This window comes from Hibiscus syriacus, unplaced genomic scaffold (assembly GCF_006381635.1).
Source record: "Hibiscus syriacus cultivar Baekdansim isolate YM2019G1 unplaced genomic scaffold, ASM638163v2 tig00111392_pilon, whole genome shotgun sequence".
In the NCBI taxonomy this organism is placed as follows: domain Eukaryota; kingdom Viridiplantae; phylum Streptophyta; class Magnoliopsida; order Malvales; family Malvaceae; genus Hibiscus; species Hibiscus syriacus.
The window spans coordinates 3,108,167-3,116,725 of record NW_024063078.1 but is presented as its reverse complement, the minus strand read 5'-3'; the positions used below and the strand labels follow the sequence as shown (position 1 = coordinate 3,116,725).

The window sequence follows — 8,559 nt, the reverse complement described above, 5'->3', positions numbered from 1 at the left end:
ATATTGTTTTTTTTTGGGTTGAGAAGTTGTCTTGTTTTGAGTGTTTTGTGCTTCTTTTATATAATTCTATTGATGTATTTCAGGTCAGAAATGAATTTGTTTTGCTTATAAAATGATAAGCGGGCTTTCAGCTTAATTTCAATGCTAAGTTTCTGCATTTTTTTTCTTGAGCTAATATATATACTGTTGTAAAAAAAGAGGTATAATCTTCATGTTCATGCATGTTTGAAAGTAATGCTTTTGGATGTTCTATAAAAGATTTGACCATTGCTCTATAGATTATGAGGTTATCCTTGATATCTCCTCTCTTAGGAAAATGTAAAACAAGTTCATAGCTTCATCCTATATGATGCATGTTTGTTGTTGTTGCTCGTGTCCCTCTTATTGCAGCAAAATTTCTTGTTCTTTTAATTTTCAGAAAGAACTTTCAGTTCTATGTTGGCAACTGGTTAATCCCAGATTCTGCAAAAATCTTACTGTGTTCTACTGGTAAATGTTTGGTTGCATGAATAAGTGAGATTATTTCTGTCCCGTCAATGATTAAACTGCTTATATAAACCTTTTTTCAGGTAAATTACATGTTGTCTGTTGACTCGTAGAATTTACTGAAAGAAACTTTTCCAATGCAAATGTCTGAGAAACATAAAATTACAGGCAAGTACTTTGACCAGCCGGTGCCTGAGCTGGAGTTCTTTTGTTGGCCTCCCAACCAGAGCATAAATCTGTACCAGTCATGCTCCAATGGCGGCAGCAATGGCATGCAACAATCGGCTCATCATCTGGAACAATAATGCACCCTTGATTCATCATCCGTTGTGCAGAACTCTTCTTCAACTGCCAGTCTCTCGCCCGATGGAAGTCCTGTTTCGCACCCGTCAGACCATCATCATTCTCCGGAAAATACATGTGGTTCACCAATAAGCGGTTCTTATGTGATAGACAATGAAAATGACTTGGGGCACATGATAAGACAATTGGAAACTGCTATGCTAGGCAACGGTGTAGATAATTTGGACCTTCATGTAATCGCCGCTTCTGGCGGAGACACAGAAGCGGAGAGGTGGAAATACATGGTGGAAATGATCGCCAGGGGGGGCCTGAAAGAACTGCTTTGTGCTTGTGCCAAAGCTATAGAAAATAAAGATGAGTATATGGCTGACTGCTTGATTATGCAATTACGTCAAATGGTGTCGGTTTCAGGTGAGCCGATCCAACGTCTAGGAGCCTACATGGTGGAAGGGCTTGTTGCAAGGTGGGTTTCATTGGGAAGTGCTATCTACAAAGCCCTAAGAAGTAAAGAGCCTGTCAGTGCCGAACTGCTTTCATACATGCACATCCTCTATGAAGTCTGCCCATATTTCAAGTTCGGCTATATGTCGTCAAACGGGGCAATTGCTGAAGCCATGAAAGAAGAAAGTCGAGTCCATATAATTGATTTTCAGATTGCCCAAGGAAGCCAATGGTTGGCCGTAATCCATGCTCTTACTGCTCGGCCTGGAGGACCTCCAAGCATCCGTATTACCGGCATTGACGACCCTGCATCATCTTTTGCCAGAGGGGGAGGACTTGAAATGGGCAGCGACTATGCAAGCTTGCCGAGTCATGTAAGGTACCCTTTGAGTTAAATGCTGCTGCTATTTTTGGTACCGAGGTTCAACTTGACAACCTAGTGATTCAACCCGGTGAAGCCATTGCAGAAAATTTTGCCACGATGCTGCATCACAAGCCGGATGAAAGTGTGGGCACTGAGAACTATCGGGACAGACTGTAGGGGCTGGTGAAGAGTTTGTCCCCCAAGGTAGTGACGCTTGTTGAGCAAGAAGCGAATACAAATACCACCCTGTTCCTTCCCCGTTTCCGGGAGTTAATGGATCATTATTTGGCGGTCTTTGAATCAATCGACGTTAGCCTCCCAAGGGAACACCAAGGAGCGGATCAATGTCGAACAGCACTGTCTGGCCCGGAAGATCGTCAACATTATAGCATGTGAAGGGCCTGAAAGAGTGGAACGTCATGAACTTTTAGGCAAATCGAGGTTCATGATGGCTGGCTTTACACCCTCTCCATTAAGTTCATTCATCAATACTACCATCAAAACCCTGCTGCAAAGCTATTGTGATAAGTATACACTTGAAGAGATAGATGGTGTTCTTTACCTCGGCTGGATGAATCGAGCTATTATCGCTTGTTGTGCATGGACATGTTAACCGACCAGCAACTGCTATGACAGTGTCGATAGAACCATTATTCAGAGGGGGGAAAAGGCAAAAACACAAGATTAGCATTTATTTGGTAACAATATCTGGTGGTACGCGTTTTCCAAGCTGTAATGTTCACATTGCTGGTGCATCAGCAAACCGCTCTTTTTTCATTTCACAGTTATGAACATGTTTTTTCATGGATATGGTGCTAGGCTGCTAGCTGGAGTCCATTTGCCTGAAAACGTTCACATTTCAGTTGAAAACTATGACAAAACAAGGGAAAATAACAGAGGGATTTTGTGCAATCAAATATGCTAATTTGGAAGCCAAGTCACATTTTCAAGACATGATAGAAAATATATATTATATTCTTACAAATCCCATAACAAGAACTTATTTTACAACACTTACGTTAAAACAATACATACATATACATATGTATATAGTAGAAAAATCTAGATTGTTTTATTCATTGTCACCTTCATTGTTAACAGACTTATGAACCTGTTAGTATTCTTCCCATGCTCTGTGGAAATGCATAATGGTTTAGGGGTGCAATTTCGACACCGCCTTCGTTTGGATTTTCTAGAGATCTGTACTGATTCATGCCACCATTTAGAAAACCATTATATGCTGCCATCGGATTTGGTTGAACCATGTTGAAACATGAACCACCGGTCTGAGGGCAGCTTTGGACCAGTTCAGAATGGAATTGCTGATGATTCTCATTCGAAGTTTGTTCGGCAACAGAACTAATCCCTACACCAAGATCAAGGCTAATGGCACCATTTTCTTCCGATCTATAATCCTTGATGGTACACTCAATGCTACTGGTCCTGCTGTATCATGACTACTGGTCTTTGCAGTAGGCACATCGTGATTGTGTTTTCCCTCGTATGTGGTTATAACAGCTTTCGGATCATGCGATGCCCTTTCAACATGTTTCCTAACAGGGCAACTGGCATTTGTGCACTTATAATAACTCCTACATAGAATGTAAGCAGAAGATTTAACATCTTATAATGTAAGAACCATAATAAAATAACAAAAATATATGGTCAAGAATGGTTGTGCACAAAAGACTCAAATATAAACATTCAATTCGAAAATTTAATTTATGACGGCAAGAAAGTTAACATACTTCATTTGGATTTTTCTGCTGGTAAGCAGCGATATTGTGTTTTAAGAAGCTGTATGTTGAAATGAGCTTATTAAAAGATCTGAATTATAATTTATGACATTCTAATTCTATAATCATCGATTTAATGACAATTACCTAGGATTAGGATTTCCTCTCACTATTTTTTGCCCATATTTGCGCCATCGATACCCATCATCCAGTATATCAACTTCACTCACAGTCCGAACAACAACGCGTGGTTCCCGGATTGGCTTCACCACAGGAGTGACATCAATCCCACCATCCATCATCCTGCTTGTAGTATGCTAGTATCATTAGCAACCAGACCAATCAACAAAACGAAAACATAAAGCCTCTATGGACCAATAACAAATTAACACCACCTCCGTTTCGAGAATGGATCATCATCTTCAACCTCATCTAAATTATCGTCGTTAGCTAGGATAGGAGATAGATCAGCAGTACAATTTGGCTCAATACTATGAGCTATCTGGCCATAACCGCTTGATGGCTTGTCTAAAATGGAGAAAAAGAAAAGTTTAATTCATAAGTAAAAAACGGACTTGACAGATAAAACTGAATGTATTTTTTTTTCCTTACCATCTCTACCATTGAAACATGAGACCCTGTCAGATCTTTCCTCTTGGCCAGATATGATATTACCAGAAGAATATCGGAGGCTAGGCTTAGGGTGATCATGTGTACCTTTGTATATTATCTCAGTAATCTGTCCATGAGATCCCTCGAATAGCTTTTTCACTTCACAATTAGGATGTGTACATTTGTAATAACTGCGAGGAAATTCGCATCCTTTCACATGTTTTTGTCCATACTTTCTCCAGTTGTATCCATCATCGGATGACACGGGCCCAACTCTATGATCAGACTGCCCCGGCATCCAACTATTCGGGTTACCTATATGGTTTAGTTCATTTGCATCAACTTCGGCAGGAGTAGGTACCGAAAGGTTCAATTCATTCGAGGCTTCCATCTCACTCTAAACTGAAGCTGATGAATTGGACGATATAGGCTGGTATTGAATTTGGATCTGCCGAGATTGCTCACTTCTTCGACAATCTAAATCTGCAGGAGCCTTGAATAAGAGAAAAAAGAAAAACAATTGTACATTAGAAATACTAACCACATATCAGTGGAGGTGGACAGTAGAAGGAAAATCTTATTTAAATTTATCAGGAAATCACCATGTTTGATCTAGGATGGGGTCTAAACTCAAAGGAGCTTGAATTTTTTTCATCAAAAGCATTAGAACACACAGCAGTCGCCGAATATGTACTACATGCAACAGAGCCATGTAATGCTTGAGGCTTAAAAAGAGAACCAGTAGTGGGTGAAGGCTCCGCCTTGAAAAACAAGAAGCACAAACAATTTACTTGGCACAGCTATATCCGCATGAATAAGTATTTAAAGCTCAAATCAGCCAGTGATCAAAATATTAAACAAACTAATTCCATCATGTTTATTTAGTGTCAAACATAATAATATATAAACAAAAGGAGAGGCGGGACGGGGCAAGGTGGTTCCAGAACAATATCATTCATATATTTCCAGTAAACCCTACACTTGATGCCAAAAACGTCATAAAACCTCAAGCTCAACTCCTAGGCTTCACTACCCATACCCGTATCCCTTTCGCAAATTCAACTCTATATGATGTCATATCCTCCATCCTTGATATAAAATGAAACAATCACCTTTAATAAAGCATCGATACATCGATCCACTCCGCTCCACCCCCCCCCCCCCCAAAAAAAAAGCATCTATTCCATATTCTACATTACACAACATGGAAAAGTTCTCTACCATGTCCTCACATTACAACAAGGACAAATACATAAGCATATATATAAAGAAGCCACAATTCCCACAATCAATTCAATCTAGATTTTTTTAATACTAACAACAACACATTAAAAAAATGGACAAAACTTATTCTTTCCACAATATACAAATCCATGGGCACTGAGGAACCATTTTTCATAATTTATATAATTGCAGTGTTGAAGCATCAGAATCTTTTCTTTTAAGGCCTCCAACATCATGAACCACTTGGAATGTAAAATCAAGAATTTGAAATACCCAAAAATGAAAGCAAACAAATATAGTAACCCATTACATTTCCTCCTTCCCAAACCAAAGAAAGAAAAATTCTCCAGTAAAAGCTGCCGTTAAAGTAAATAAAAATAAAAACTTGAATCTCACAATTTGAATTCCACAGTTCAACAAAAGAAAGAATTCAATCTCACCAGTGAATGTTTGAAAAAGTAGCCAACTTTCCTCTATTTTCTCGGGAAACAAACATAACCATAAACCCACACAACCCTAGAAAAATAAAAATTAAAAGCAGCTCTAACCTTAATATCAGAAAGAATAACAGGAGACTCCAAGAAAGAAGAAGGACTAAGCCCAGGAGGGATCGTAATACAAGCGGACCTTGAAATCGGTAGCTTAGCTGGAGCCACTAGCTTGTATCGAGCTCCACCCGGACCCGATGGATCGTGCTGAGTAGTAGCCGCAGCAACAGCCGAAGAAGCTAATATTTTTTGCTCCTCCATTTTTACAATATACCAAAGGAAACCGAAAAAACAAAAAGACAAGACATTGAAGAGAGTCAAAATGGAGTTGATCTTTATGTCCTGTAAGAAAAAGAAGGGCGGGATGGCAAACGGGCCGGTTGGCCCTCCCGTTCCGTATTCACCTAATATTTTTTAATCTATCATCCGTCCACTATTAAGGTGTAAACGAGTCGAGTCGAGTCGAGTCGAGTCGAGTTCGAGTATTGCCGAGTTCGGCTCGAACTCGAAAACTTTAAATGTAGGCTCGACTCGAAAACTCTCGAGCCTAAAATTTTCAAGCTCGACTCGAACTCGAAAGATAATATTGAAACTCGACTCTAACTTAAAAAGGCTCGAACTCAAAAACAATTCAGGAGCTCAATTGAAGCTCGATTTTGAGCTCGATTCAAGCTCGAACTCAAACTCGAATTTGATCCTACAAAAATCTTATATTACATTTAAAATATATAAATAATTTTCCCTTTAATCAACCATTACCAATACATTATAATATAAATGTATGAACTATAAAAAATACAATTACAATAAATTTAGGATAATTAATATAAGTTTTGAAGTTTTATTATAATAATTATTAGTATTATTATTAATGTTTATTATATTAACATATGGTGTAAATCCACGAGGAAGCCCGAGATAGCGCATCACCCACGTGAACCCATCGAGGAAGACCCATGCTAGTCGACCATCCACCGAAACCAATGATGTCGTCGCCCATGCTGGCCATGCTCGAATCCATGCCTTGCAGACACACAAAACAAGGGACAGAGCACCAAGCACAAAATAATGAACAGAGCACCAAGCACCAAAACCAATACTAGGAATGACAATTAACAGCTTATGCAGCAGTTGATAAGAATTAAATTGTATCTATGGTACAGGTAAAATAATGTTTCTAGGAAGAAGAATGGGAGTGAAATTTTTGAAATATACAACGAATGAACCACCAGATAAAATACAAAATATAAAACAATTTCAACCTTAGATTGTCTTCAAGATATAATTAATAAAAAAATTATATAACCTTACTTGTGACATTCATATATGTCCTAATCACTAACGTGAAAATCTAATGTATTGGTTCACCTTAATAAAGTTATGAAATTGAACAACCATATATTTCTTGACAAAACCATATTCAATTATCAGCGGAGTTTTCTACAACCTAAATCAACATAACTAAAGAAACCACTATAATAAGACAGTGTGGTATTTGTCCACTCACCTGAAATCAATCAAAGGTCGAATATAATTTTGACCAAACTTTTAGTAGTCAATGGCTCCCGCAAAGCTTTGTGGTAGGGTTAAAATACAAAAGGATCTTGAAAAGCTACCATCATATTTCATGTAGAAGTTCATAAAAACTTATAATCGAAATGTAGTATCTGAAAAAAGGAAGTTCATAAAAGTTACAAGCTGTAGATTCATCTTAAAAGAGCATTTTAGAATAATTACCTTTACATCCAAAAGCATACGGTCAAGTGCAACAACCATGTTCGACAACACAACTTCAGCAGCGGGATCTCCACTTTGAAAAACCTAAATGTTGCCACATGCGAAAGATTTTCTCTTTTAAGTTTTCAGATATACATGTAAAAGATACGCAAGAATGAAAAAAAAGTTCACCAAGATTTTCGAAGGGCATAGATCATGTACTGAGGAGAACATATCATATCTAGAGCATATATTAATGTGCAGTAAAGTTTGGGTTTCTTGCCTAGGCCAGCGAGGAAAGAGTGGTTCGGGCATTAGGACTCTTCATTGGAGCCCGTGGGGACGACGAAACCCGCGGTGGCCGTGGTCTGGCATGGTTATGGAATGGTGAAGCTGGGTATTTACGAGGGTATTATGGGTTTAAGTTTAAGGTTTTGGGGATGTTTTTTATGAAGGTTGTCACTGGAATCTGTTTAGGAGAAGTTTAAGCTCCACATCGGAGCACTAGGCGGCTGAAGCCACGGAGGTTGTGGGTCTCTGTTAGGGTTGAACGAGGAAAAATGATAGAAGTCGAAGTGTAGAACTCTGTTGAAGAAAGGCGAGAGAAGCGGCAGCTGCGGGCCTGCGGCACTGTTTTCTGGTTTGCGTGAGAATGAGAGGGGGAGAGTTGGAGAAGGTTAGGGCGTGAGGATTGAGCTAGAGCGGCTGAAATGAATATTTAGTTTAGGTTTGTTTTAATTTAGGTTCTAAACCTAATTAATTTTGGGGTTAATTATCGTTTAGTCACCGTAACCTTAGGGGTAAATTAGCTTTAGGCTCTCTAGATTTATGCGTTTTGTACAAAACAGTCCCTCAGTTGTTTAAATTTTAGCTTAAATTAGTCCTCACATTTAGCTTAAAATCAAAATCAATATATGAATGCTCTTAGATTCAGCAGAATATCAAAATCAAAATAATGGAGTATTGACTATTGGCCTTGTATCTTGAACAGAACTAAGAGGATTAGATCTGAAAACTTGAGTATTCACCTTACGACAAATTAAAGCGACCACAAACAACTTCAATACATCAAACAAGATTGGAGAAGGTGGTTTTGGATCTATGTATAAGGTGATATACAACTCTACTATCCGTAGAGGAGACTAGAGTAAAGAAAAGGAAGAAAGTGTACCTGAATGAGTTGGAAAAC

General features: G+C 38.6%; 2 pseudogenes; one reads left to right on the top strand and one right to left on the bottom strand.

The window, feature by feature from the left end:
- The first annotated feature begins 585 nt into the window (after window positions 1-585).
- Window positions 586-2,254, top strand: LOC120160345 (annotated as a pseudogene).
- Window positions 2,255-2,657: 403 nt separating this feature from the next.
- Window positions 2,658-4,726, bottom strand: LOC120160349 (annotated as a pseudogene).
- Between the last annotated feature and the right edge of the window lie 3,833 nt (window positions 4,727-8,559).